A 17,212-nucleotide genomic window follows, 5' to 3' on the forward strand; every position below is an offset into this window, starting at 1 on the left:
TCCTGATTCTTCCTTCAATGAATACTGGCCAACACGAGACCCCACTGGGCAATACGTGTTCCTGGACTCTATGATCGGGAACTGCTCAGCGTCCGAGGACATCCATTCACACATCCCTCCTGGGAATACAACTCTTTGACCCTTCCCTTGCTTTCTCGGCTACTCACTCACACTGCAGCGCACTTGGTGCTCGCACCAAAGTGCTAGCTCTCCGACCTCTCAGCGTCCTCACTTGCTCAATCCTCTCCCGATTCACCAGACTCCACAATCCGTCAGTTCAGCCACTTGCCAACAGCCTTGTCCTAGAACTCATGTTCATTTTGTACTTGACTGACACCGTGCTAAGCCTAGATCAATCCGGGGCTCACACATCACTTTACCTACACCTGAGCCACTTGGACAGCCAGAAGAGATGGAAAACTAAGAGCCCTCAAACTCCCCGCCCTGGGAAAACACACTCACTCACTCACTCACTCATTCACTCACTCACTCACTCACTCACTCACAACAGCCCACATCGATGACAACTGGAACCTGAACATTTCAACCTGATCATCTCCTTCAACATACTGCCAGCTTCGTAGTGCCTGGCCTTCCATCTGTTGACATGGAAGCAAGGTTCCTCCTCAACAACTGACAACATCCATCCTCCTGAAACGCACCTACACTCGCTATGTGGCCACTGAATGGTGAAGAGTGTGAGATGGCACATTTTGAATGCACAACGTGTCAGATGCTTCATATCCATTAAGTACACACTTCACCAACGTACTAATGGCCACCATGGGGACCACTGGCTGCTGCTCTCTTTTCTAATCCCGCTTCCTGCTTCCAAACCAGGAAAACCAGCAGAGGCGGGCCCAAGGCCAGCGGACCCTGCAAACACACGGCAAACTCGGAACACACTCCTGGTTCCCACCATCACAACGGCCTCGATTTGGCTGTGGTTTGTGTGGAGTCGGGCAGAGGATGCAAGCTCTCTTGGTACTTCTTTTCTCTGTGTGACTCTGCTACCTCTCCCCTAAACAGCAGCTACTCTCTAAAACACAAACAAACACAAGTATCCAGAAACCCAACACGCAGCCCACACACCCCTGCCGCCTCTTCCCTGTAGCCCTGCTTTTCAGGTAAAGAAAAATGAGCCTTACCGAATCCCCGATTTCCTAAACAAATATGCCATGGCTTGTCCAACGATACAGTGTGTGAATGTGCCCACTGCGATGCCATCACCTCTTACGCCATGCCATCGCAGCCATGGGCTCACTGATCCAAGGGTCCAAGATCACCTCTGACCCTCATGCTCACTCTCATAATGATTGTCCGTTAAATCATACAACCGACAGCAACACAACAGAAACCCAATATGGCCACCGGATCTCCGCATGCTTCCCACGCCAATAGACAGCCTTTCCCGAGGGAATCTCTTATCAATGTTTTCCTTGTCTTTCAAAAGTTCTTCCTCTTGTCCACTCACCACGGATACCCACATACCTAGACTGACCAACTTCAGACAGTGCCATGAGGCTGTTGAAGGAAATGAGTGACGGGAAAACAGTAGTTTGGCTCGGGACATCTTAGCCAAATGCACGTAGGACTGGCTGAAAGGTGGGCAAACACTTGGCTGCATCCAAAAGTGTATCTGAAAAAATCCCCCAGCCCCTTCCACAAAACTCATTTTCCTTGGCCTTCCATTTCCAAAGCACGGGCAGAAATGACATCAGACAAGACAGTTCACGGGCCTTGGCCCAGCATTTGTCACACGACCGTTCATTCTCCAGTCACCTGGTTCTTTGTGAATGGTAGGGGAGAAGAGTCAAGCAATCAATTTCCCCCAGCGCCACCCACCCCACAGCTTTCTCTTTGTTTGTTGCTTATCTCAAGTTACCCACAAAAGCCAAGAGAGTCAGGAAGAATGAGGCCAAACAGGATCGAAGCAGCCTTACACTCACTAGATAGTAGACTAGGACTGTACAGCAGCTGCTCACGAAAGACCATTTCACCGAGTCCTTTTGTGGACAAGGGAAATCAGGATCATCTTCAGTAGCAGCCAGCATAATTGGTTTCTATCAACTAATAGACAGTGAAATAATGCCCGTGTTAGTGTAAGAGGGAAAAAGGAAGCAAGTGGTTTTCTCAAGTATTACAATCTGTATGCAACTGCCCCTCATTCAGGTGATTCACGTTAAGGCTGTCTGTATGGCTGGCTGGCTCCCTTCCCAATCTGAAAAGTCACGCTTCATTCCCATGGCATTAGAGCCAAAATCTTTGGCTCTTGCTTACCCTCTTGTGACTAGATGAGCCACGGTCAAGTGAGCATCTCCTTCACATACAAAACTAGTGTTTCAACTCCGTAGCTTTCAAGGAAGAGGGGGGAAAATAGCCCTGACAAACCAAATCACATACCTCCTACACGAGGTGGTAGTGGCCCTAGGTCAGGAGCACCCGTAGGCAAAAATTTGCAAGGACGGGTGGCTGGCTGTGTTCCTGCAGGGGGGCGAGCGTGAGAAGGCCCTACCCTCCGGAATGGATTTGCAGGACCGGTTGGCCCTTGGGGTGGATGAGCCGAAGTTGTTGCTGCTTGGCCAGCACCTGGTTCTTTCCCCTCGCAGGGAACTGCTGATGCACCTATGGTGCTGCTCTGTAACAAAATCACATAAATCCGACATCACTAACAAGAAAAAAATGCAAAACTCATACACAAATAGTTAGGGACAGAATGCAAAGAAATCCATGATATATAGAGAAAGTGCTCCAGAGAAACATCAGATGGGTTTTAGCGATCGCAACTGTGTGGTGAAGGAACAGAAAGCAGGTTTCGCCAACACAGCAATATTCTGGCTAAGGAGAATGCACAGACACAGGCCAGGAGAACCCCGATGTAGACTACCTAGCACGCTTATCCCGAGAAGGCAAAGAACAAGTGGGCAGCTTACTCCAGATGTGGCTGAGGAACAAACTGAGAAACTCAGGAAAGTAGATTCTCAAAACATTACGCCCAATGATTCCAATGTACATCCGAAGGGGGGAACCAAATGCCCTCTACACTGGTGTACTCCCTGAGAGGTGCTGACTCAGAAAAGAAACAGATTTCTAGAGAAAACAAATGACCAGGGGCATGCCTGTTCTGCAAAAAAAGGAGGGGTCACAAAGCTCCCGCACACACACGGGTAAAATTACACTGTCAGGACTTACCTCCGGTTTGTCTTGGTTAGCTGCCTGGTTGGAGTCTCTCTCGGAATATAGGTTTGGACCTACACATTATTAAAAAGAAAGAAAGAGAAAAAGGAAACCATGAACATCGTGGGTCTTAGCATTTTGTTCTCGGGACGTTTCTGGATCGCAAGGGACACTGTGCTATCTCCCACATCCAGGTCGGTGCATAAGCCAGCCTGACACCTGCCTCCTTATCCATGGCCACAAGAACACCCTGAGGCCGCTGGAACTCCTGCAATGCCAAATGCTCTACAGCCAAATGAAGTTGAGGTCTCTGCAGCTGGCACTTAGCAACCCACCTGCTGCAGCAGCATTGAGAAGCTGTCGAGAGAGTAGCACCTCTCTTCTTCCTGCCATTCTGCTCCTGCTTCCTGATTCTTCCTTCAATGAATACTGGCCAACACGAGACCCCACTGGGCAATACGTGTTCCTGGACTCTATGATCGGGAACTGCTCAGCGTCCGAGGACATCCATTCACACATCCCTCCTGGGAATACAACTCTTTGACCCTTCCCTTGCTTTCTCGGCTACTCACTCACACTGCAGCTCACTTGGTGCTCGCACCAAAGTGCTAGCTCTCCGACCTCTCAGCGTCCTCACTTGCTCAATCCTCTCCCGATTCACCAGACTCCACAATCCGTCAGTTCAGCCACTTGCCAACAGCCTTGTCCTAGAACTCATGTTCATTTTGTACTTGACTGACACCGTGCTAAGCCTAGATCAACCCGGGGCTCACACATCACTTTACCTACACCTGAGCCACTTGGACAGCCAGAAGAGATGGAAAACTAAGAGCCCTCAAACTCCCCGCCCTGGGAAAACACACTCACTCACTCACTCACTCATTCACTCACTCACTCACTCACTCACTCACTCACTCACTCACAACAGCCCACATCAATGACAACTGGAACCTGAACATTTCAACCTGATCATCTCCTTCAACATACTGCCAGCTTCGTAGTGCCTGGCCTTCCATCTGTTGACATGGAAGCAAGGTTCCTCCTCAACAACTGACAACATCCATCCTCCTGAAACGCACCTACACTCGCTATGTGGCCACTGAATGGTGAAGAGTGTGAGATGGCACATTTTGAATGCACAACGTGTCAGATGCTTCATATCCATTAAGTACACACTTCACCAACGTACTAATGGCCACCATGGGGACCACTGGCTGCTGCTCTCTTTTCTAATCCCGCTTCCTGCTTCCAAACCAGGAAAACCAGCAGAGGCGGGCCCAAGGCCAGCGGACCCTGCAAACACACGGCAAACTCGGAACACACTCCTGGTTCCCACCATCACAACGGCCTCGATTTGGCTGTGGTTTGTGTGGAGTCGGGCAGAGGATGCAAGCTCTCTTGGTACTTCTTTTCTCTGTGTGACTCTGCTACCTCTCCCCTAAACAGCAGCTACTCTCTAAAACACAAACAAACACAAGTATCCAGAAACCCAACACGCAGCCCACACACCCCTGCCGCCTCTTCCCTGTAGCCCTGCTTTTCAGGTAAAGAAAAATGAGCCTTACCGAATCCCCGATTTCCTAAACAAATATGCCATGGCTTGTCCAAGGATACAGGGTGTGAACGTGCCCACTGCGATGCCATCACCTCTTACGCCATGCCATCGCAGCCATGGGCTCACTGATCCAAGGGTCCAAGATCACCTCTGACCCTCATGCTCACTCTCATAATGATTGTCCGTTAAATCATACAACCGACAGCAACACAACAGAAACCCAATATGGCCACCGGATCTCCGCATGCTTCCCACGCCAATAGACAGCCTTTCCCGAGGGAATCTCTTATCAATGTTTTCCTTGTCTTTCAAAAGTTCTTCCTCTTGTCCACTCACCACGGATACCCACATACCTAGACTGACCAACTTCAGACAGTGCCATGAGGCTGTTGAAGGAAATGAGTGACGGGAAAACAGTAGTTTGGCTCGGGACATCTTAGCCAAATGCACGTAGGACAGGCTGAAAGGTGGGCAAACACTTGGCTGCATCCAAAAGTGTATCTGAAAAAATCCCCCAGCCCCTTCCACAAAACTCATTTTCCTTGGCCTTCCATTTCCAAAGCACGGGCAGAAATGACATCAGACAAGACAGTTCACGGGCCTTGGCCCAGCATTTGTCACACGACCGTTCATTCTCCAGTCACCTGGTTCTTTGTGAATGGTAGGGGAGAAGAGTCAAGCAATCAATTTCCCCCAGCGCCACCCACCCCACAGCTTTCTCTTTGTTTGTTGCTTATCTCAAGTTACCCACAAAAGCCAAAAGAGTCAGGAAGAATGAGGCCAAACAGGATCGAAGCAGCCTTACACTCACTAGATAGTAAATAGACTAGGACTGTACAGCAGCTGCTCACGAAAGACCATTTCACCCAGTCCTTTTGTGGACAAGGGAAATCAGGATCATCTTCAGTAGCAGCCAGCATAATTGGTTTCTATCAACTAATAGACAGTGAAATAATGCCCGTGTTAGTGTAAGAGGGAAAAAGGAAGCAAGTGGTTTTCTCAAGTATTACAATCTGTATGCAACTGCCCCTCATTCAGGTGATTCACGTTAAGGCTGTCTGTATGGCTGGCTGGCTCCCTTCCCAATCTGAAAAGTCACGCTTCATTCCCATGGCATTAGAGCCAAAATCTTTGGCTCTTGCTTACCCTCTTGTGACTAGATGAGCCACGGTCAAGTGAGCATCTCCTTCACGTACAAAACTAGTGTTTCAACTCCGTAGCTTTCAAGGAAGAGGGGGGAAAATAGCCCTGACAAACCAAATCACATACCTCCTACACGAGGTGGTAGTGGCCCTAGGTCAGGAGCACCCGTAGGCAAAAATTTGCAAGGACGGGTGGCTGGCTGTGTTCCTGCAGGGGGGCGAGCGTGAGGAGGCCCTACCCTCCGGAATGGATTTGCAGGACCGGTTGGCCCTTGGGGTGGATGAGCCGAAGTTGTTGCTGCTTGGCCAGCACCTGGTTCTTTCCCCTCGCAGGGAACTGCTGATGCACCTATGGTGCTGCTCTGTAACAAAATCACATAAATCCGACATCACTAACAAGAAAAAAATGCAAAACTCATACACAAATAGTTAGGGACAGAATGCAAAGAAATCCATGATATATAGAGAAAGTGCTCCAGAGAAACATCAGATGGGTTTTAGCGATCGCAACTGTGTGGTGAAGGAACAGAAAGCAGGTTTCGCCAACACAGCAATATTCTGGCTAAGGAGAATGCACAGACACAGGCCAGGAGAACCCCGATGTAGACTACCTAGCACGCTTATCCCGAGAAGGCAAAGAACAAGTGGGCAGCTTACTCCAGATGTGGCTGAGGAACAAACTGAGAAACTCAGGAAAGTAGATTCTCAAAACATTACGCCCAATGATTCCAATGTACATCCGAAGGGGGGAACCAAATGCCCTCTACACTGGTGTACTCCCTGAGAGGTGCTGACTCAGAAAAGAAACAGATTTCTAGAGAAAACAAATGACCAGGGGCATGCCTGTTCTGCAAAAAAAGGAGGGGTCACAAAGCTCCCGCACACACACGGGTAAAATTACACTGTCAGGACTTACCTCCGGTTTGTCTTGGTTAGCTGCCTGGTTGGAGTCTCTCTCGGAATATAGGTTTGGACCTACACATTATTAAAAAGAAAGAAAGAGAAAAAGGAAACCATGAACATCGTGGGTCTTAGCATTTTGTTCTCAGGACGTTTCTGGATCAAAAGGGACACTGTGCTATCTCCCACATCCAGGTCGGTGCATAAGCCAGCTTGACACCTGCCTCCTTATCCATGGCCACAAGAACACCCTGAGGCCGCTGGAACTCCTGCAATGCCAAATGCTCTACAGCCAAATGAAGTTGAGGTCTCTGCAGCTGGCACTTAGCAACCCACCTGCTGCAGCAGCATTGAGAAGCTGTCGAGAGAGTAGCACCTCTCTTCTTCCTGCCATTCTGCTCCTGCTTCCTGATTCTTCCTTCAATGAATACTGGCCAACACGAGACCCCACTGGGCAATACGTGTTCCTGGACTCTATGATCGGGAACTGCTCAGCGTCCGAGGACATCCATTCACACATCCCTCCTGGGAATACAACTCTTTGACCCTTCCCTTGCTTTCTCGGCTACTCACTCACACTGCAGCTCACTTGGTGCTCGCGCCAAAGTGCTAGCTCTCCGACCTCTCAGGGTCCTCACTTGCTCAATCCTCTCCCGATTCACCAGACTCCACAATCCGTCAGGTCAGCCACTTGCCAACAGCCTTGTCCTAGAACTCATGTTCATTTTGTACTTGACTGACACCGTGCTAAGCCTAGATCAATCCGGGGCTCACACATCACTTTACCTACACCTGAGCCACTTGGACAGCCAGAAGAGATGGAAAACTAAGAGCCCTCAAACTCCCCGCCCTGGGAAAACACACTCACTCACTCACTCACTCATTCACTCACTCACTCACTCACTCACTCACAACAGCCCACATCGATGACAACTGGAACCTGAACATTTCAACCTGATCATCTCCTTCAACATACTGCCAGCTTCGTAGTGCCTGGCCTTCCATCTGTTGACATGGAAGCAAGGTTCCTCCTCAACAACTGACAACATCCATCCTCCTGAAACACACCTACACTCGCTATGTGGCCACTGAATGGTGAAGAGTGTGAGATGGCACATTTTGAATGCACAACGCGTCAGATGCTTCATATCCATTAAGTACAGACTTCACCAACGTACTAATGGCCACCATGGGGACCACTGGCTGCTGCTCTTTTCTAATCCCGCTTCCTGCTTCCAATCCAGGAAAACCAGCAATGGCAGGCCCAAGGTCATCGGACCCTGCAAACACACGGCAAACTCGGAACACACTCCTGGTTCCCACCATCACAACGGCCTCGATTTGGCTCTGGTTTGTGTGGAGTCGGGCAGAGGATGCAAGCTCTCTTGGCACTTCTTTTCTCTGTGTGACTCTGCTACCTCTCCCCTAAACAGCAGCTACTCTCTAAAACACAAACACACACAAGAATCCAGAAACCCAACACGCAGCCCACACACCCCTGCCGCCTCTTCCCTGTAGCCCTGCTTTTCAGGTAAAGAAAAATGAGCCTTACCGAATCCTCGATTTCCTAAACAAATATGCCATGGCTTGTCCAACGATACAGTGTGTGAATGTGCCCACTGTGATGCCATCACCTCTTACGCCATGCCATCACAGCCATGGGCTCACTGATCCAAGGGTCCAAGATCACCTCTGACCCTCATGCTCACTCTCATAATGCTTGTCCGTTAAATCGTACAACCGACAACAACACAACAGAAGCCCAATATGGCCACCGGATCTCCACATGCTTCCCACGCCAATACACAGCCTTTCCCGAGGGAATCTCTTATCAATGTTTTCCTTGTCTTTCAAAAGTTCTTCCTCTTGTCCACTCACCACGGATACCCACATACCTAGATTGACCAACTTCAGACAGTGCCATGAGGCTGTTGAAGGAAATGAGTGACGGGAAAACAGTAGTTTGGCTCAGGACATCTTAGCCAAATGCAAGTAGGACTGGCTGAAAGGTGGGCAAACACTTGGCTGCATCCAAAAGTGTATCTGAAAAAATCCCCCAGCCCCTTCCACAAAACTCATTTTCCTTGGCCTTCCATTTCCAAAGCACGGGCAGAAATGACATCAGACAAGACAGTTCACGGGCCGTGGCCCAGCATTTGTCACACGACCGTTCATTCTCCAGTCACCTGGTTCTTTGTGAATGGTAGGGGAGAAGAATCAAGCAATCAATTTCCCCCAGCGCCACCCACCCCACAGCTTTCTCTTTGTTTGTTGCTTATCTCAAGTTACCCACAAAAGCCAAAAGAGTCAGGAAGAATGAGGCCAAACAGGATCGAAGCAGCCTTACACTCACTAGGTAGTAAATAGACTAGGACTGCACAGCAGCTGCTCACGAAAGACCATTTCACCCAGTCCTTTTGTGGACAAGGGAAATCAGGATCATCTTCAGTAGCAGCCAGCATAATTGGTTTCTATCAACTAATAGACAGTGAAATAATGCCCGTGTTAGTGTAAGAGGGAAAAAGGAAGCAGGTGGTTTTCTCAAGTATTACAATCTGTATGCAACTGCCCCTCATTCAGGTGATTCACATTAAGGCTGTCTATGGCTGGCTGGCTCCCTTCCCAATCTGAAAAGTCACGCTTCATTCCCATGGCATTAGAGCCAAAATCTTTGGCTCTTGCTTACCCTCTTGTGACTAGATGAGCCACGGTCAAGTGAGCATCTCCTTCACGTACAAAACTAGTGTTTCAACTCCGTAGCTTTCAAGGAAGAGGGGGAAAAAAAGCCCTGACAAACCAAATCACATACCTCCTACACGCGGTGGTAGTGGCCCTAGGTCAGGAGCACCCGTAGGCAAAAATTTGGTAGCACGGGTGGCTGGCTGCGTTCCTGCAGGGGGGCGAGCGTGAGGAGGCCCTACCCTCCGGAATGGATTCGCAGGACCGGTTGGCCCTGGGGGTGGATGAGCCGAAGTTGTTGCTGCTTGGCCAGCACCTGGTTCTTTCCCCTCGCAGGGAACTGCACTTATGGTGCTGCTCTGTAACAAAATCACATAAATCCAACATCACTAACAAGAAAAAAATGCAAAATACATACACAAATAGTTAGGGACAGAATGCAAAGAAATCCATGATATACAGAGAAAGTGCTCCAGAAAAACATCAGATGGGTTTTAGCGATCACAACTGTGTGGTGAAAGAACAGAAAGCAGGTTTCGTCAACACAGCAATATTCTGGCTAAGGAGAATGCACAGACACAGGCCAGGAGAACCCCGATGTAGACTACCTAGCACGCTTATCCCGAGAAGGCAAAGAACAAGTGGGCAGCTTACTCCAGATGTGGCTGAGGAACAAACTGAGAAACTCAGGAAAGTAGATTCTCAAAACATTACGCCCAATGATTCCAATGTACATCCGAAGGGGGGAACCAAATGCCCTGCTACACTGGTGTACTCCCTGAGAGGTGTTGACTCAGAAAAGAAACAGATTTCTAGAGAAAACAAATGACCAGGGGCATGTCTGTTCTGCAAAAAAAGGAGGGATCACAAAGCTCCCGCACACACACGGGTAAAATTACACTGTCAGGGCTTACCTCCGGTTTGTCTTGGTGAGCTGCCTGGTTGGAGTCTCGCTCGGAAAATAGGTTTGGACCTACACATTATTAAAAAGAAAGAAAGAGAAAAAGGAAACCATGAACATCGTGGGTCTTAGCATTTTGTTCTCGGGACGTTTCTGGATCGCAAGGGACACTGTGATATCTCCCACATCCATTTCGGTGCATAAGCCAGCTTGACACCTGCCTCCTTATCCATGGCCACAAGAGCACCCTGAGGCCGCTGGAACTCCTGCAATGCCAAATGCTCTACAGCCAAATGAAGTTGAGGTCTCTGCAGCTGGCACTTAGCAACCCACCTGCTGCAGCAGCATTGAGAAGCTGTCGAGAGAGTAGCACCTCTCTTCTTCCTGACATTCTGCTCCTGCTTCCTGATTCTTCCTTCAATGAATACTGGCCAACACGAGACCCCACTGGGCAATACGTGTTCCTGGACTCTATGATCGGGAACTGCTCAGCGTCCAAGAACATCCATTCACACATTCCTCCTGGGAATACAACTCTTTGACCCTTCCCTTGCTTTCTCGGCTACTCACTCACACTGCAGCTCACTTGGTGCTCGCACCAAAGGGCTAGTTCTCCGACCTCTCAGCGTCCTCACTTGCTCAATCCTCTCCCGATTCACCAGACTCCACAATCCGTCAGTTCAGCCACTTGCCAACAGCCTTGTCCTAGAAGTCATGTTCATTTTGTACTTGACTGACACCGTGCTAAGCCTACATCAATCTGGGGCTCACACATCACTTTACCTACACCTGAGCCACTTGGACAGCCAGAAGAGATGGAAAACTAAGAGCCCTCAAACTCCCCGCCCTGGGAAAACACACTCACTCACTCACTCACTCACTCACAACAGCCCACATCAATGACAACTGGAACCTGAACATTTCAACCTGATCATCTCCTTCAACATACTGCCAGCTTCGTAGTGCCTGGCCTTCCATCTGTTGACATGGAAGCAAGGTTCCTCCTCAACAACTGACAACATCCATCCTCCTGAAACACACCTACACTCGCTATGTGGCCACTGAATGGTGAAGAGTGTGAGATGGCACATTTTGAATGCACAACGCGTCAGATGCTTCATATCCATTAAGTACAGACTTCACCAACATACTAATGGCCACCATGGGGACCACTGGCTGCTGCTCTCTTTTCTAATCCCGCTTCCTGCTTCCAAACCAGGAAAACCAGCAGAGGCAGGCCCAAGGTCATCGGACCCTGCAAACACACGGCAAACTCGGAACACACTCCTGGTTCCCACCATCACAACGGCCTCGATTTGGCTCTGGTTTGTGTGGAGTCGGGCAGAGGATGCAAGCTCTCTTGGCACTTCTTTTCTCTGTGTGACTCTGCTACCTCTCCCCTAAACAGCAGCTACTCTCTAAAACACAAACACACACAAGAATCCAGAAACCCAACACGCAGCCCACACACCCCTGCCGCCTCTTCCCTGTAGCCCTGCTTTTCAGGTAAAGAAAAATGAGCCTTACCGAATCCCCGATTTCCTAAACAAATATGCCATGGCTTGTCCAACGATACAGTGTGTGAACGTGCCCACTGTGATGCCATCACCTCTTACGCCATGCCATCGCAGCCATGGGCACACTGATCCAAGGGTCCAAGATCACCTCTGACCTTCATGCTCACTCTCATAATGCTTGTCCGTTAAATCGTACAACCGACAACAACACAACAGAAGCCCAATATGGCCACCGGATCTCCGCATGCTTCCCACGCCAATACACAGCCTTTCCCGAGGGAATCTTTTATCAATGTTTTCCTTGTCTTTCAAAAGTTCTTCCTCTTGTCCACTCACCACGGATACCCACATACCTAGATTGACCAACTTCAGACAGTGCCATGAAGCTATTGAAGGAAATGAGTGACGGGAAAACAGTAGTTTGGCTCGGGACATCTTAGCCAAATGCAAGTAGGACTGGCTGAAAGGTGGGCAAACACTTGGCTGCATCCAAAAGTGTATCTGAAAAAATCCCCCAGCCCCTTCCACAAAACTCATTTTCCTTGGCCTTCCATTTCCAAAGCACGGGCAGAAATGACATCAGACAAGACAGTTCACGGGCCGTGGCCCAGCATTTGTCACACGACCGTTCATTCTCCAGTCACCTGGTTCTTTGTGAATGGTAGGGGAGAAGAGTCAAGCAATCAATTTCCCCCAGCGCCACCCACCCCACAGCTTTCTCTTTGTTTGTTGCTTATCTCAAGTTACCCACAAAAGCCAAAAGAGTCAGGAATAATGAGGCCAAACACGATCGAAGCAGCCTTACACTCACTAGGTAGTAAATAGACTAGGACTGCACAGCAGCTGCTCACGAAAGACCATTTCACCGAGTCCTTTTGTGGACAAGGGAAATCAGGATCATCTTCAGTAGCAGCCAGCATAATTGGTTTCTATCAACTAAGACAGTGAAATAATGCCCGTGTTAGTGTAAGAGGGAAAAAGGAAGCAGGTGGTTTTCTCAAGTATTACAATCTGTATGCAACTGCCCCTCATTCAGGTGATTCACGTTAAGGCTGTCTATGGCTGGCTGGCTCCCTTCCCAATCTGAAAAGTCACGCTTCATTCCCATGGCATTAGAGCCAAAATCTTTGGCTCTTGCTTACCTTCTTGTGACTAGATGAGCCACGGTCAAGTGAGCATCTCCTTCACGTACAAAACTAGTGTTTCAACTCCGTAGCTTTCAAGGAAGAGGGGGAAAAAAGCCCTGACAAACCAAATCACATACCTCCTACACGCGGTGGTAGTGGCCCCATGTCAGGAGCACCCATAGGCAAAACTGTGGAAGCAGGGGTGGCTGGCTGTGTTCCTGCAGGGGGGTGAGCGTGAGGAGGCCCTACCCTCCGGAATGGATTCTCAGGACCGGTTGGCCCTGGGGGTGGATGAGCCGAAGTTGTTGCTACTTGGACAGCACCTGGTTCTTTCCCCTCGCAGGGAACTGCTGATGTACTTATGGTGCTGCTCTGTAACAAAATCACATAAATCCGACATCACTAACAAGAAAAAAATGCAAAACTCATACACAAATAGTTAGGGACAGAATGCAAAGAAATCCATGATATACAGAGAAAGTGCTCCAGAGAAACATCAGATGGGTTTTAGCGATCACAACTGTGTGGTGAAAGAACAGAAAGCAGGTTTCGTCAACACAGCAATATTCTGGCTAAGGAGAATGCACAGACACAGGCCAGGAGAACCCCGATGTAGACTACCTAGCACGCTTATCCCGAGAAGGCAAAGAACAAGTGGGCAGCTTACTCCAGATGTGGCTGAGGAACAAACTGAGAAACTCAGGAAAGTAGATTCTCACAACATTACGCCCAATGATTTCAATGTACATCCGAAGGGGGGAACCAAATGCCCTGCTACACTGGTGTACTCCCTGAGAGGTGTTGACTCAGAAAAGAAACAGATTTCTAGAGAAAACAAATGACCAGGGGCATGTCTGTTCTGCAAAAAAAGGAGGGATCACAAAGCTCCCGCACACACACGGGTAAAATTACACTGTCAGGGCTTACCTCCAGTTTGTCTTGGTGAGCTGCCTGGTTGGAGTCTCGCTCGGAAAATAGGTTTGGACCTACACATTATTAAAAAGAAAGAAAGAGAAAAAGGAAACCATGAACATCGTGGGTCTTAGCATTTTGCTCTCGGGACGTTTCTGGATCGCAAGGGACACTGTGATATCTCCCACATCCAGGTCGGTGCATAAGCCAGCTTGACACCTGCCTCCTTATCCATAGCCACAAGAATACCCTGAGGCCGCTGGAACTCCTGCTATGCCAAATGCTCTACAGCCAAATGAAGTTGAGGTCTCTGCAGCTGGCACTTAGCAACCCACCTGCTGCAGCAGCACTGAGAAGCTGTCGAGAGAGTAGCACCTCTCTTCTTCCTGACATTCTGCTCCTGCTTCCTGATTCTTCCTTCAATGAATACTGGCCAACACGAGACCCCACTGGGCAATACGTGTTCCTGGACTCTATGATCGGGAACTGCTCAGCGTCCAAGGACATCCATTCACATCCCCCCTGGGAATACAACTCTTTGACCCTTCCCTTGCTTTCTCGGCTACTCACTCACACTGCAGCTCACTTGGTGCTCGCACCAAAGGGCTAGTTCTCCGACCTCTCAGCGTCCTCACTTGCTCAATCCTCTCCCGATTCACCAGACTCCACAATCCGTCAGTTCAGCCACTTGCCAACAGCCTTGTCCTAGAAGTCATGTTCATTTTGTACTTGACTGACACCGTGCTAAGCCTACATCAATCTGGGGCTCACACATCACTTTACCTACACCTGAGCCACTTGGACAGCCAGAAGAGATGGAAAACTAAGAGCCCTCAAACTCCCTGCCCTGGGAAAAACTCACTCACTCACTCACTCACTCACTCACTCACTCACTCACAACAGCCCACATCGATGACAACTGGAACCTGAACATTTCAACCTGATCATCTCCTTCAACATACTGCCAGCTTCGTAGTGCCTGGCCTTCCATCTGTTGACATGGAAGCAAGGTTCCTCCTCAACAACTGACAACATCCATCCTCCTGAAATGCACCTACACTCGCTATGTGGCCACTGAATGGTGAAGAGTGTGAGATGGCACATTTTGAATGCACAACATGTCAGATGCTTCATATCCATTAAGTACACACTTCACCAACATACTAATGGCCACCATGGGGAGCACTGGCTGCTGCTCTCTTTTCTAATCCCGCTTCCTGCTTCCAAACCAGGAAAACCAGCAGAGGCAGGCCCAAGGCCAGCGGACCCTGCAAACACACGGCAAACTCGGAACACACTCCTGGTTCCCACCATCACAACGGCCTCGATTTGGCTCTGGTTTGTGTGGAGTCGGGCAGAGGATGCAAGCTCTCTTGGCACTTCTTTTCTCTGTGTGACTCTGCTACCTCTCCCCTAAACAGCAGCTACTCTCTAAAACACAAACACACACAAGAATCCAGAAACCCAACACGCAGCCCACACACCCCTGCCGCCTCTTCCCTGTAGCCCTGCTTTTCAGATAAAGAAAAATGAGCCTTACCGAATCCCCGATTTCCTAAACAAATATGCCATGGCTTGTCCAACGATACAGTGTGTGAACGTGCCCACTGTGATGCCATCACCTCTTACGCCATGCCATCGCAGCCATGGGCACACTGATCCAAGGGTCCAAGATCACCTCTGACCTTCATGCTCACTCTCATAATGCTTGTCCGTTAAATCGTACAACCGACAACAACACAACAGAAGCCCAATATGGCCACCGGATCTCCGCATGCTTCCCACGCCAATACACAGCCTTTCCCGAGGGAATCTTTTATCAATGTTTTCCTTGTCTTTCAAAAGTTCTTCCTCTTGTCCACTCACCACGGATACCCACATACCTAGATTGACCAACTTCAGACAGTGCCATGAGGCTGTTGAAGGAAATGAGTGATGGGAAAACAGTAGTTTGGCTCAGGACATCTTAGCCAAATGCAAGTAGGACTGGCTGAAAGGTGGGCAAACACTTGGCTGCATCCAAAAGTGTATCTGAAAAAATCCCCCAGCCCCTTCCACAAAACTCATTTTCCTTGGCCTTCCATTTCCAAAGCACGGGCAGAAATGACATCAGACAAGACAGTTCACGGGCCGTGGCCCAGCATTTGTCACACGACCGTTCATTCTCCAGTCACCTGGTTCTTTGTGAATGGTAGGGGAGAAGAGTCAAGCAATCAATTTCCCCCAGCGCCACCCACCCCACAGCTTTCTCTTTGTTTGTTGCTTATCTCAAGTTACCCACAAAAGCCAAAAGAGTCAGGAATAATGAGGCCAAACAGGATCGAAGCAGCCTTACACTCACTAGGTAGTAAATAGACTAGGACTGCACAGCAGCTGCTCACGAAAGACCATTTCACCGAGTCCTTTTGTGGACAAGGGAAATCAGGATCATCTTCAGTAGCAGCCAGCATAATTGGTTTCTATCAACTAAGACAGTGAAATAATGCCCGTGTTAGTGTAAGAGGGAAAAAGGAAGCAGGTGGTTTTCTCAAGTATTACAATCTGTATGCAACTGCCCCTCATTCAGGTGATTCACGTTAAGGCTGTCTATGGCTGGCTGGCTCCCTTCCCAATCTGAAAAGTCACGCTTCATTCCCATGGCATTAGAGCCAAAATCTTTGGCTCTTGCTTACCCTCTTGTGACTAGATGAGCCACGGTCAAGTGAGCATCTCCTTCACGTACAAAACTAGTGTTTCAACTCCGTAGCTTTCAAGGAAGAGGGGGAAAAAAAGCCCTGACAAACCAAATCACATACCTCCTACACGCGGTGGTAGTGGCCCCATGTCAGGAGCACCCATAGGCAAAACTGTGGAAGCAGGGGTGGCTGGCTGCGTTCCTGCAGGGGGGTGAGCGTGAGGAGGCCCTACCCTCCGGAATGGATTCTCAGGACCGGTTGGCCCTGGGGGTGGATGAGCCGAAGTTGTTGCTGCTTGGCCAGCACCTGGTTCTTTCCCCTCGCAGGGAACTGCTGATGTACTTATGGTGCTGCTCTGTAACAAAATCACATAAATCCGACATCACTAACAAGAAAAAAATGCAAAATTCATACACAAATAGTTAGGGACAGAATGCAAAGAAATCCATGATATACAGAGAAAGTGCTCCAGAGAAACATCAGATGGGTTTTAGCGATCACAACTGTGTGGTGAAAGAACAGAAAGCAGGTTTCGTCAACACAGCAATATTCTGGCTAAGGAGAATGCACAGACACAGGCCAGGAGAACCCCAATGTAGACTACCTAGCACGCTTATCCCGAGAAGG

Source organism: Ochotona princeps, chromosome 8 (genome assembly GCF_030435755.1).
Source record: "Ochotona princeps isolate mOchPri1 chromosome 8, mOchPri1.hap1, whole genome shotgun sequence".
NCBI lineage: Eukaryota > Metazoa > Chordata > Mammalia > Lagomorpha > Ochotonidae > Ochotona > Ochotona princeps.